The sequence below is a fragment of the Humulus lupulus genome, chromosome 1 (genome assembly GCF_963169125.1).
Source record: "Humulus lupulus chromosome 1, drHumLupu1.1, whole genome shotgun sequence".
NCBI lineage: Eukaryota > Viridiplantae > Streptophyta > Magnoliopsida > Rosales > Cannabaceae > Humulus > Humulus lupulus.
Genome location: NC_084793.1, coordinates 244,297,038 through 244,311,119, shown reverse-complemented (window position 1 = coordinate 244,311,119; position 14,082 = coordinate 244,297,038). Strand labels below are relative to the sequence as shown.

Sequence of the window (14,082 nt, the reverse complement as noted above, 5' to 3'; positions counted from 1 at the left end):
GCCGGTCCCACCCCGGACGAACGATGTCCGCGAGTATAAAGATAAAGGGAACCGAGCCCAAGGCCGGTCCCACCCCGGACGAACGACGTCCGGGGGTATAAATAAAGGGAACCGAGCCCAAGGCCGGTCCCACCCCGGACGAACGATGTCCGGGAGTATAAAAATAAAGGGAACCGAGCCCAAGGCCGGTCCCACCCCGGACGAACGATGTCCGGGAGTATAAAAATAAAGGGAACCGAGCCCAAGGCCGGTCCCACCCCGGACGAACGATGTCCGGGAGTATAAAAATAAGAGGACCGAGCCCAAGGCCGGTCCCACCCCGGACGAACGACGTCCGGGGGTATAAATAAAGGGAACCGAGCCCAAGGCCGGTTCCACCCCAGACGAATGATGTCCGGGAGTATAAAAATAAGAGGGCCGAGCCCAAGGCCGGTCCCACCCCGGACGAACGACGTCCGGGGGTATAAATAAAGGGAACCGAGCCCAAGGCCGGTCCCACCCCGGACGAATGATGTCCGGGAGTATAAAGATAAAGGGAACCGAGCCCAAGGCCGGTCCTACCCCGGACGAACGATGTCCGGGAGTATAAAGATAAAGGGAACCGAGCCCAAGGCCGGTCCCACCCCGGACGAACGATGTCCGGGAGTATAAAGATAAAGGGAACCGAGCCCAAGGCCGGTCCCACCCCGGACGAACGATGTCCGGGAGTATAAAAATAAGAGGACCGAACCCAAGGCCGGTCCCACCCCGGACGAACGACGTCCGGGGGTATAAATAAAGGGGACCGAGCCCAAGGCCGGTCCCAACCCGGACGAACGACACCCGGGGGTATAAAAATAAAGGGGACCGAGCCCAAGGCCGGTCCCACCCCGGACGAATGATGTCCGGGAGTATAAAAATAAAGGGAACCGAGCCCAAGGCCGGTCCCACCCCGGACGAACGATGTCCGGGAGTATAAATAAAGGGAACCGAGCCCAAGGTCGGTCCCACCCCGGACGAACGATGTCCGGGAATATAAAAATGAAAGGGAACCGAGCCCAAGGCCGGTCCCACCCGGACGAGCACCGTCCGGGGGTATAAAGTCCGTCCGACCCGAACGTACTGATCCTCGGAGCACAGAAGCACCAGGTCAACCCCGGAATAAACCCAGGACCTAAAATTCCAGGGAAAGCACACTCCGGGTTAAACAAAGCCCCAAGGGCCCCGAACAGAGCAAAGACTAGTCGTTGGGTTCAGTCCCGGCCGTTGGAGCCGGGACAAAACCCCCTGCAATCAGTTAGTCGCGACATCAACTTCTTACTGAATGGTGAAAGGAGAAATCTTTTAAAAACCAAAGGAAGAAGCAGTGTTTGAAATTAAATTACAAGCTAAACTAATTAACAAAAAGAACTAGGCCGAGACAAGGGCCTACAGCGCGTCCGCCCGGAGGTCCGCATCCTCCCTCTCCTTGGCCTCGTACTCGGCACGCTTCGAGTCGGGATCGGGGAAGATAAGGAGGTTCATGTTCTTGTCCTTGCACCAGGCCATATAAATGGCCTCGTTAAAGGTGACGTCCACTAAGTTGTCGGCCTCCTCCTTCTCCCGATGGGTGGTGTCGTGTGCCGCCTTCTCCTGAAGAAGGGAGTCACCCAGCTCAAGAACACGAGCTTTCAGGACCCGGATCTCCTCCTTGTCCTGGACGGACTGTGCCGCAGCCGTCTCCAAGAGAGTCGCCCTTTCGTCAGCAACCTTCGTCGTCCGGGACAACTCTTCTTCCACCCCGGTCTTGGCACGGCTAATTTCCTCGCGCTCCGCCTTCGCGCGGGCCAGCTCTTCTTGGAGGCGGGCCGTTTCCTTGCTGAGATTTTCCTTGACGATCTCCCTCTGGTTCTCGGCCGCCTCTAATTCCAGCCTGGCCGTCTCCATCTTGAGGGCAAGCTCGGCCATCAAATCGGCACTCCTTTGAGATAACAAGGCAACCTGGAACAAACGAAAGTTAGAAAAAGAGTCACCACCAACGAATGACTGAAGGACATGAGTTGAAAATTACCGCGGTAGCCTGGTGGCGGAGGGCCTGAGAAATGAACAGTCCGTCCGGATTGGCTATCGTGGCGTACCTCTTCAGCTGGAGGTTAGACATAGTGCTCCCGACCTGATCGAGCAGATCAGCGGCCATGGGGGCAATGTCCTGGCCCAGCTTGGGGCGGAAGCCCACCTCAGCAGCTAGCCGATCTACGATCGGCTGAGGAGCGCTGAACTCGGCAGGACGATCTGAAAACTCGACCTGGCGATGGATCATCAGGGCCTTGTAACCGTCGTCTCTCCAGCATCGGCCGCTCTCCCAGGTCCGGTTGACCAACCGGGATTGCTCGTCCCGCAGGGCGGACTCCCCCTCCTCGAGAAGGGTTGGGCGGAGGGGAAGGACAGGCGGAGCAGGGATCTCCTTCGCGGTTAGCCTGCTCTCCCCGTGTGACTCCTCGGCTGTCTCTGACAACGTCGTCCGAGGCCTCTTCCCGAGTTTGCCCTCCCGGGCATCATCTCCGGGGCCTCTCTTCCCAGAGCTCTGGCTTGTGGCTTCGCCCGCTTCCAAATCGATTACCGGGGGCTGGTCTGGGAGACCGTCTGCGGCCGGCTCCATGGCCCGGAATGGTACAACGGCCAGTGCCTCGCCTGGGCCGGGCGTTGTCCCGGGTTTTTCACTGGTTGGGGGGAGCTCCGCGCCGGCCACGACATTTGACCTCCTGGTCGCCTTCAAGGCTGATCTTTCCTTGATGAGCCTCCTCATCTCGCTGGCCGGGTCAGACATGTTGGAATCCTCTGCAAAAATACAGAAAAACAAAGTTAGTATGATAAGCCGAACGGGAAAGCACAACAGTAAGAAGAAAGTATAAGCCCGGGACAAACCCTCGTCTAGGCCCCGGGCGAGACTCAATTCCCTTAAAGCAAATGAGTGTATCCGGTCTCCTACGTCGTCCGGGATTAGAAACCCCCCGTACTGGAGGAACCCGGACAGGAACATTAGGGTTTCTGATCCTACAGGGATGGGAGACGAGGGCCTCATCTCCCCATCAGCCCCAAACGCGGGGCCCAGCGGCTCTAGCCTATCCCTAGCTAAATCCCCAACTTGAGGGGCATAAATTAAGACTAAAGGGGAGTTACCTCGCCCCGATACGCTAGCCCCGGGGGTCCCAACGTTTGGTAGGGCATCTTCGAAAAGCTCTTCCAGCTCTTCCGAGGTGGCCTCTTCCACCGGGGGCTGATTCTTCTTACGCTGGGCTGCGGTGGCCCGCGCCGCTCTCACCACCCCGGCGATGTGGTCAAGGGCTAGCTGCTCCCGGGCCTCGACGTTCTTCTCAAACGGGATGCCCCGGAAGCTAGGGACTACAATGGTCTGGGTGGCCGCGAGTAACCCTACTAGCCGGAGGTTCTTGTCGTTGACATAGCCCCCTACGTCCAGCTCCTCCACGGTCAGCTTGGCGTAGAACCTCCTCCTTTCCAGGAGAAAGGCGGTGAGGGGGGTTTGGATGAAGGGACCTGCGACCCGGAAGATACGATGAGAGATGGAAAACGAAAGGGGAGTGAAATAGAGGGTCCGGGGAAGTACTTACCCACTCGCTGGAAGTCTAGCAGCAGCGTGGGATTCTCGTCAATAAGGAACCCGGATGTCATAAACCAGTAATGCCTGACATCCGGGGGGTGCTTCCAGGTACTGGTAGGAGCCGGAAAGCCACTCCGTGGCTGCAGCCTGTAAAAGCCGTCCTGGCTCTTGTCTTTGGCGTTGACCTGCGGCACCAGCTTGTAGAAGTACAGGACTTCCGTCGGGGTAGGATCCGCGATCTCTTTCGCGACACAGAACACCTTCCACCCAGCAAGCAGACGGTATGCTTGTGGCAGCAGTTGGAATGGTGCGATCCCCACATACGTCAGGAACCGCACGAAGTAGTCGTGAAGCGGGAGCGTAGCTCCCGCGCTGATGTGGCCGGCACTCCAGGCCCCGAATCCATCCACGGACGTATGCGCCCGCTCCTCTAACCTGGCCATACGATTGTGAAATAGGCCCGGAGTCGATTCGATGCCCAGCCTCGTCTCCAGGAGCTGCATCATCCGGTAGTTCCGGAACAGGTTGGGCGTTACGTCCATCTCCCACCTGTTGCCTTTGGGCGTCTTGGAGCCGGGAGTGACTACAGGGGCCCTATTAACCTCCTCTTCGGAGTGAAGTGTGACGCCCGTGGCCATGAGTGACGATCTGGGAACAAAGAAAGAAAGGCCAAGCAGTCAGTACCTGAACCCAATAGAGTCGGTCGAGGTACAGGGAGTCTCCTAAGGACTGCTCGGAGTCCCGACGGATCAGGCCCGGGACCCCGAAAAGCCCCGGGACCCTGATCGGGAGGAAAGGCTACTACGGTCCATCCCTTATCCAGGGATCATCCGAAACGGTGCCGCCCAAACTGGGCAGCCTTCCTAGCAAACTCTAAAGCACGGAGCCTAGGTGCATGCGTCTAGAGAGCCTAGGTTCACAAAATTGACAACAGAATCAGAAAATACTTACTGTGTGGTGTCGACGGCTGAAGCTGGCGGTTGTCCGATCGTAAGGACGGCAGAACCTCGTTCTTGAAGTGGCACAGCCGGTGCAGCAGTTCGTCGGCGGGGCAAGTCCGAGAAGCGCCGTCAGGTTGCAGAACGAAAGTTAAGGCCCTGGGAAACAGGCGGTGGCGCAGAACTAGTAAATGGCGAAGTATTTCGTCGGCGAGGTTGGACATGCAAAGCTCTACGAGCGTTCTGGTTTTTCTTTCTCTCAAGTTGGGTCGGAAATGGAAAAATGCCGAATGCCTGTAGTCTGAGTCTTTATATCAGCCCTCAAATACTGGCCCCCGATCCAACGGTCAGATGCCTCTTCATCCGACGGCCGAGGATCGTGCAGATGACATTTATGAGCTCTTTTGTGGTCTGGATCCTCAGCACCTCCAATCCGACGGTCCAGGAGTGGTGGATTTCAAAGGACGCCCCATCCTTCGGTCCGCCCCTTTCCAAGGAAATCAATGATGACTCTCCCCGTGCGGATGGGACGCCTCGTGACGTGCGCTGATACCCTAGCCCAGGCCTAGCAGACTTTAAGAGGCCTAGGCGACTCTTCGAGGCCCTCGCAACAATCACATGGCGACACGTGTCGCTATTCTTGAAGCAGGCCAAGGGTAAACGTCCCCGGGGTACATCAAATGGTCCGGGCTGGGTAACCTGGCCCAGCCACTGCCTTCCCGCGAGCCTCCTGGCCCTGGCAGAAATTGTGGAGGCAACTTGGCAAGAACCGCGAGGGTGGTGCAACCCTCCACCCGGATAACCGGGATGAAGGCTTGGGGGGTAAATGTTATCCCCATTTCCTCTCAGGGTTTTGGGCCCTCGCCCCGGCCCACGGTCAGAGGGACCGGTTCGGTATTTGGGCCCAATCCGCTGACTACGGACTGGGCCTGTGTAGAAGGTTCCGGGAAGTACCTCCGGGTTCATGATTCGGCTCGAGCGGTCCCGGCACTGTCCGGAGTGCCCCGGACCATCGTGGCCATCGCGTCCCGCTCCCGGGCCCAGAATGGTCCGGGCCCGAAGTAAACGCAGCGGGCCCAAGGTAAACGAACCTGGACCGCTTCATCCCCAGGCTATGGGCCAGGCGTCCAGGACACTGAAGCCGCCTCATTTCGCGTGGGTCTTGTCCCCCCACTTTTCACCTGCAGAAAGGGTCTCCTTGGGATTGTCTGCTGGCGTGTCAGGACTGCGCAGCCAAGTACTCTGACCGGTCTTGTCCCCTGAATCTGCCTCGTGATTCGAAGTGGTCAGAGCCAAAGTGTCGTTTTGTCGGGAGAATGCTTGCATCTCAGGGTAACTAATTGGGCCTGAGCTGGTTTGGGTTTGATGTACTATATATCTTTTTAGCTCGGGCCTCTACTAGGAAGGCCCCTTGTACACATATTCCAAATGGGCCCGGGTCAGGCCCGGCCCAAACCTGATGAACCCCTCATTCTATAAATATAAGTTGTAATGCAACGTAGAATGGGAGAGAAGGCAGAAACTCTGCTCAAATACAGTAAAACAACTCCATTGTAAAAGCTTATTCTAGCTCTAATACAGACTTATATACAAACTCGTGGACTAAGGCTAGTTAACGCCCCAACCACGTAAAAATCTTGTGTCGACCCTCTATTCTCTTTATTATAATCAGTAAATATCCTTCTTTAAGATAGTTGCCGAAAATCTCGGTTAACAAATATCATTCAAACCTAGTACGCATTAACCACATATTCAGGGCCGGCCCTGAAAAAAAGTGGGCCTAAGACGGTTTTAATAAATTTGAAAAAAATTGGCCCTTTTGTATATGTAATTTTTTTTTATGTAATTTTAAATAAAATTAAACTAATATTTAGTAATATAAAATTAAACTAATTTTAAATAAAATGGGCCCTGGGTAGGGGTGGGCCCTAGGCACGGGCCTAGCCCGCCTATGCCCAAGGCCGGCCCTGCACATATTTAATCTACACCTCTTAAAAGCCCTATTAAAAGTCCTATTCTTGAAGACCATAAGAGAAGTGAAACGACGTTATGATGGGATGTTACTTATATATATATATATATGTCTTTTATGTGTTTTATTTCTTTCTCCTACAATTTTAATGCCATTTTTCTTTTATTCTCCTTCGGATTTATATACTTAATTTAACTCACACTTTAATAAGTTTTTAAGCAAACCATACGGAAGGTTCTCGTGAAATTCATAGCACATAAATGATGAGTCATATTAGGCTCTACATTTTGACTTCATTTTCTAGTATTCTGACTACACAAGTACCGAATGATCACAAAAAAATCACTGTTTAATGTATAACAACAGTAGTGAATGTGTATCTGAATCTTTAATTATTACATACAGGAATGACTTATGGTAAAGAATTTCCTAGAATCTGAAAGAACTTACACAGATCACAACTATAAGAAAGAATAAAAAACAAAAATTCTGAAACCTTAACAGTTATAGAAAAATCAAGAAAACAACGACTAATAACACAAATAAACAACAAATTAAAATATTTTCAAGAAAGAAATAAGAAATAACTGACAACCCAATGAGAAAATCACCAAACACAATAATTTAAAGGACTTATATTATAAATTAAAGAGTATTGGTACCCGAAAAGACAGATTGAGAGAATGGGAGAGATTCGGCAATCGGCATGGTCTTCATGTCGTTCTTTATCAAACATCTTATCTTGGCAGTGATCTAGAATCCAAACTTGGCATCGTAGAAGAAGAGTGGTATTGAAGGTAGTAGACCTGCAATCGCATGAACATCATTTAATTGTTATCTGAAGTTTGATGAAGAAAAATAAGAAAACACAATAAAGAGAAAAAGTTTTGGGATGTAATATTTGGAATGGGAGAAAATGTGAAAAAATCATTTTCAATCTTATAGTGTAAAATTAGTATACAAATTTGGATTTGCTTTTTGAAAATAAAGAACCAATAAATTATGATTATGAGACCCACCTTATTTTTGTTTTTGAAATGATAAAACCATTTCCTACCAATCAAGTTCTATGTTTCTAATAATAATCATTTGATACATTCTCATTGCAAATCGTATATATTTAGTATCATATTTTTTTTTTAAATAGGACGATATTACTCTTGTTCTAATGAATTAATTCATTTTATTATGTTTTATTATTTTAAAATAATTTAAAAATATTTTAAGAACTAATAAGATAAAAATATAAAATATTTCATTTCTCTCTACCATTTTCCCCTTTTCTCTCTCCCCCTTGCGTGCGGTTGCCCAGTTCTGGTCTAGCCACTTTCGCTCATCGGCCGGTAACACGTGCCTCAACACGAGTTTCAAAGGCGTCCGAAACGTTGGTCCTTGGAGCCCCTGCCCCTCACTCGCCGCCTTCCGCCATCACCAACTCGCCGAAGATTCTGTTGTCTTCATTAAGCCATTTTTCAGGCCACCTCGTAGATTTAGTCTCTCTCATGATTTTCGGATTTGTGCACCTCTTTTGAGCAAGAATCACAGGAACTTTTTTTAATTCTAGGTCGAAGGTTGGATCCCTTCGCTCTGCCTTGCTCACTGTTATCGACGGCCACGTGAAGTACAAAGCCCCTCTGCCTCAATTCTATTCTCATTCCATAGGCCCATCCCTCTGTTTCTCTCTTTCAGCATAGTTTGATAAAGAAATTTACCAAATTTTAACATTTATATGAGTTCTATTTGTAATCTATGCTTTTTAATTTATTTTGTGTGTGATTTTTTATGAAGCTTGAATTTGTGATTTTTTTTTATTTGAATCGGTCAAAGCTTGAATTTATGTTTTGAGAGAGAGAGAGAGACGGGGTAAGAGGAGGAAGAGTGAAATGAAACATTTTTTATTTTTTGTTTTATTAATTCTTAAAATATTTTAAAATAACAAAAACATAAGAAAATAAATTTTTATCTAAGTAATTTAGATTTTGAAAACAAAAGTAGTCCCAAGGCAAGAATAAAAAAACATCAATTTGACTCATAAATGTTTCTGTTGCAACTATGAAAAATGCAACATGCAAAAATAATGGAAGTATTAAAAAAAAACGGTAAATCAACTATTTTTTCGATATATATACGGTGAGTTTATTTCTTTTCAGATTATATAATGTTTTGGACTTTGTGTTTTGTCTTATTATCCGTTTGAATTTTGTGTTTTGACAAATTATTTTTTGGATCCTGTGTTTTATAAAATTATTAAAATAGAACTCTAAACTCAATTTTGATAAAAAAAAATTGAATATAAAAATATAATTTTTAAGTATAATGATTTTATTTTTGTTCTTAATTGTTAGTTTGGTAAATTATTTGTGATTTTAGTTGAGAAATTATTGACCAAAATCTAATTTAGGATTTTATTTTAACTATTTTACAAAATATAAAGTCTAAAAAGTAATTTGTCAAAATACAAAATATAAATCCATATTACAATTATTAGATTCGGCATTTATATATTTTATTGCTATCTCGCTCTTTCTGTAGCTTCGTTTCTCACTGAGTTATGGAACTCAGTGAATCCCCTATGCTTATATGATATATCTTATAGAGTAAGTAACCGTTAATATTTTCAAAATATTATAGTTTTATACCAAATTTTGTTTGGGAAATTTACAAAAATACACTAAAAGTTAAAAAAAATCTGAAAAATACGGTACCTTACAAAAATACGGAATTTTTGGATAAAAACACGGAATGGCAAAATTGTAAATACGGAGTGGCAAAATCATAAATAAAAGCTGTAAAATACAATTTCTTGTGATCAACGTTTACAAACTAGTAAATATATGTTACGAACTTGTAAATATCTGTTACGTGTTTGTAAATAATATTTTCAAAATCACTTATAGAATTGTAGATTTTTTTTTTTTTTTTGTAGATAAAACTTACAAACAAATTTGTAACTAAATTTTTTATTTTTGTAACAATAATTTACAAATCTAGTTTTACAACTAAGAAAGATATTTTTGTAACTAATATTTACGAAAATATTTTATAGTTAAGAAATCATAAAGAAAATATACATAAAATTATTATACTTTTTCATATTATTACAATATTGTACCAAAAAATTACATGAAACATCATATTTATGCTATACAACTTAAAAATATAAATTTAAGATATTCATTATTTATAAAACACTTTATTGAATATAGTGGTGAAATACAACATTTTTCTTTAAACAAGTTTTACATTTTTGTAACAACAATTTACAAAACTAATTTCACAACTAAAAAGTTTATTTTTGTAACTCACATTTACATAAAAATTTATAAATTAATTTAACATGATTATTACAAAGATTTACAAAATTAATTTTTTAACTTTAAATATATTTTTGTAACAAAACTTGAAACTTGGATTAGATTGTGATTTTGGTTTAACATGGAGTGTTGAGACTTGACTAGCTATGATTTAAAAAATATATAATATTTTTATAAAGAATAATAATATTGTGATTATCTTTAACTATATATTGTAACATATAGTTATTAATGTTAATTTTAATTAACAGTATATTTGTAATTTGTATAAATATTTATTTATTTTTTGAGTAATTGTATAAATATTAATAAATATATTTATTTTAAATAAAATAAATTACTTTATTTTATTTTATTTTATTGAAGGTAGTAAGTATAATTATTATTACTTTTATTATTATATTATTTGATATGCCTAATTCTTATTAAAAATTGAAATAAAAAAGTAAAACAAAGGGTTAATATATATATATATATACACACGGGGTGATAGGTAGTAAATGCCGTATTTTTGTAATTTGTTAACATTACCGTATAAAACGAATTTTTTTTTAGATTACGGTAGAAGATGTAATTAACCCATTTTGTTTTTACTGTAAAAATATCAAAAGTTACTAACATGTATTATTTAAATATTTAATTTTTTACTAAAAAAAATACTTAAAATTTATAAAATGTAACATTTAAATACTCAAATGGTCAAAAAATTACATAGCTAAAAACTTTTAAAAATAGAAAGAAATGATTAAACAAATTATTTTTAACTTTTTTAGTATTTAAATGCTACATTTTATAAGCTTTAAGATTTTTTCTCGTAAAAAAAGAAAGTATTAAGTATTTATTTTAACAACTTTAAGTATTTTTCATATAAAAAGATAGTTTGGATATTTATAAAAATGCAACATTTGAAAATAGGGAATTTTTCAAAAATATGACTTTCATACTATCAATGTGCAAAAATATGAGAATTATACTTTTCTTAATTTGTATGAAAATTTTTACTAAAGACAAAATTAAAGTATGGAAAACATAATTAGTAGCTAACTAAAATATGGAAATGCCACATTTTTTATCATAGTTATATTTTCTTTGATTTTATTTTATTTTTTTCAATTTTTTATTTTTTCCTTCATTTTTAATTATTTTTTCAGTTATTTTTTCTTTCTTTTTTTCCTTACTAATTTTTTCTTCAATTTTTTCCTTTTTCTTTTTTTCTTTCCATTTTTTCATTCATTCATTCTTCTTCTTCTTCTTCTTCTTCTTCTTCTTCTTCTTTATTATTTCATTTGTATTGTTTTATTTATTTTTTCATATTTTTTCAGTTTTTTTTCCTTTTTTTTCCTTCTATTTTTTCTTCATTTTTGTATTTATTATTTTATCCTCCAATTTTTTTTTTTCTTTTTTCACATATATGAGTTTTTTCTTCTTCCATTTTTTTTTCATTTTTTCAATTCATTCATTTATTTTTCTTTCAATTTTTCCATTACTTTTCTTCTTCTTCTTTTAATTTTTATTCATTAATCTATTTTTTTCCTTCATCATTTCTTTTGTTTTGTTTCTTTTTTCATATTTTTTTAGTTTTCTTTCCTATTTTCTTTTTCCTTCTTTTTTTGTACTTATTTTTTTCTCATTCCATTTTTCCTTTTTTTTTCACACATATTTTAACATTACATAATTATTTTACTATTTTTTTATTTATTATATTTTATTATTGTAATTTTTTTATAGTTTTTTCCACTATATGTAAAAAAATTCAAATCAATTATTTCAACATTTTTTTTACTGTATCTCTTATAGGAACACCAAAATTTGGAAAGAAAACTAATAAAAATATGAAAACGTAAATGAGTAACCAGTTACCTAATGGGAACATTCAAATCTTGAAAAAAAATTATATGAAGAAGATGAGAGAGAAGGGAAAGGGGGTGGGTCTGATTTTTTTTTTATCTTCAAATTTCTAGAAACTGGTTACCTTCTCATTATTTGTGTGTATATTTATGGGGATAATTTGTTACATTCACGTTCTTTGTGTGTATATTTTTAAAGGTAATTGGTTACCTTCACGTTATGATGTGTGTGTGTATTTCTGGATTCTTTATGGTAACTGGATACCTATGTTACTAAAATCATAGTTACTTCTTCATTTTTTTAATGAAGTGTTTTTCCTCTTTTTCATTCAGATTTGATGTTTCTTTTCATGTTTAATATGAGTACCCGTCACCCCTCTTATGGTAACTGGTTACCCCTCTTATGATAGAAGGTTACCTCTCTCAGGGTAGCTGATTACTCCTCTTGATACATGTTATTTAACTTAGCTCTAGGATTTTTTTTTTACATAATTGTCGAATATCAATCGAATAACTGGTTACCTTACCCATGATTTGAAAAAAGAAACACACAATATAAAAATAAAGAAAAAATGTTTATAATAAATAAAAATAATAATAAACACAATTGATATCACAAAAAAAGGAAAAAAAATTTTTTGCAAAACAACCATAGAAAATTTTAATATAAAAATAGTCATATAAAAATAATATAAAAAAAACAAATAAGATAAAAAATAATCAAATTACAAACATACCCTTCCAAATTAAAAAATAACAATATTTTTGCAAACTCTATTAAAAATCTCATATAAAATATAATTTCTTCTTAGAAATATTAGGCATTCTAGCGGTTATTTACTCTATCTTATATATAATAATACCTTTATTTGTGTCCTGCTTAATGAACCTTTATGCCATTCTTTTCCAACTACTTGGCATGTGTTTATCGTAACTTGTAGCTAAATTTTATTTTGTTTTTTTATACATCTCATCCACCGAATACATTTTGTTATTTATTTTCAACACATGTTGTCCTTCTCTGTTTACACAACATCATCATCAGCATATATATATATATAGATATATTTATATACTTAGATTTATTTATAGAATTTATTAATTATTTTTATTAAATTTATATTAATATTATATAAATTTTAAAATAAATTTCTTATTTTAATTAAATAATTTATTTATTTTTATTTAAATTTATGTTTATTTTATTTTTTGAATTTAAATTTTAGAGTAACAAGAAGAGATTATATATTATATATTTAATGTAATATTAAATATTATATGTGGATTTTAAATTTAAGTTTTTTTATTAGTTTTAAAAAAACAATTTGTTACTAATTCACAGTAGATTATATTATATGTTTAATATGATATTATTCTAATAAGTGAGTTTAAGTTTAATTACATTTTATTTAAGTTATAAAATGTATGATTTTATTATTTTTAAATAATTATTATTCTAAAATATCTCAAAAATATCCTATTTCAAAATTTTTAATTTGTTTAATTATTTATTATTTTAAAATAATTATCATTGTAAAATATATGAAAAATATCTTTGTTGACCCTGATTTTGGCCAACTGACACGGAGTCAAATTTGCTTGATGTGGACAAACACGTTGGAAAGAATATGATGACGAAATAATAAAGAACACAAGAGTTTATAGTGGTTCGGCCCCAGAATCTGGTAATAACCTACGTCCACTTGAATTGTTATTGATATAGAATTCAAAGGAGTGATCAAAGAACTAGGGTTCAATGAGTTTCACCAACCTCTGAGGAACAATACAATATCTCAAATAGAGTCACTCTAGTTTCCAATAATTCGAAGGCAAAACGTTCCTTCCTTGAGCTATCTTTCTCTATTTATAGGCTCAAGGGGGATTAGATTAATTTGTTACAGATATTCTTTCCTAAATAATAGGATACTCAGGAAATCATGGGAGTCAATTTCGAGATTGACTAAGACCTTTATAAAAATATCATGAGATATGTGGAACCTGCGACCATACTGGTTGCAGATAAGCTTCGACTGCCTTTTGCTTGTGATATCTCTTCTGGTCGATACCCTAGCAGAATTCCGCCAAGTGTTAGCCACGTGTCCAGAAGTCACTTGTCACGTCATTCATGCCTGTTTTTTTGGATAACAATCTTATTTTAATTTGTTTAATTATTTATTATTTTCAAATAATTATCATTGTAAAATATCTCAAAAATATCCTATTTCAATTTTTTAATTATTTATTTTATTTTATTTAAGTTTAAGTTTAAGCATTTACATACTACCGTTAAATATAAGAATATTATGTTCTATTAAATATAATAATATTCCGTTAAAGTTAACATTACAAAAATAAAAAACCGTTAAAACCAAGAATTTCCGTTATGTATACACTTATATATATACTAGGTAAAAGCAACGTGCAATGCACGTTT

At 39.0% G+C, this 14,082-nt stretch overlaps 1 long non-coding RNA gene across 1 annotated transcript; it reads right to left on the bottom strand.

The window, feature by feature from the left end:
• Positions 1–6,815: 6,815 nt before the first annotated feature.
• On the bottom strand, positions 6,816–8,179 carry LOC133830636 (uncharacterized). The gene is made up of 2 exons (XR_009892153.1): positions 7,757–8,179; positions 6,816–7,293 (listed from the first exon to the last, which is right to left on the bottom strand). It is a non-coding gene; the product is annotated as an uncharacterized LOC133830636 (long non-coding RNA).
• Between the last annotated feature and the right edge of the window lie 5,903 nt (positions 8,180–14,082).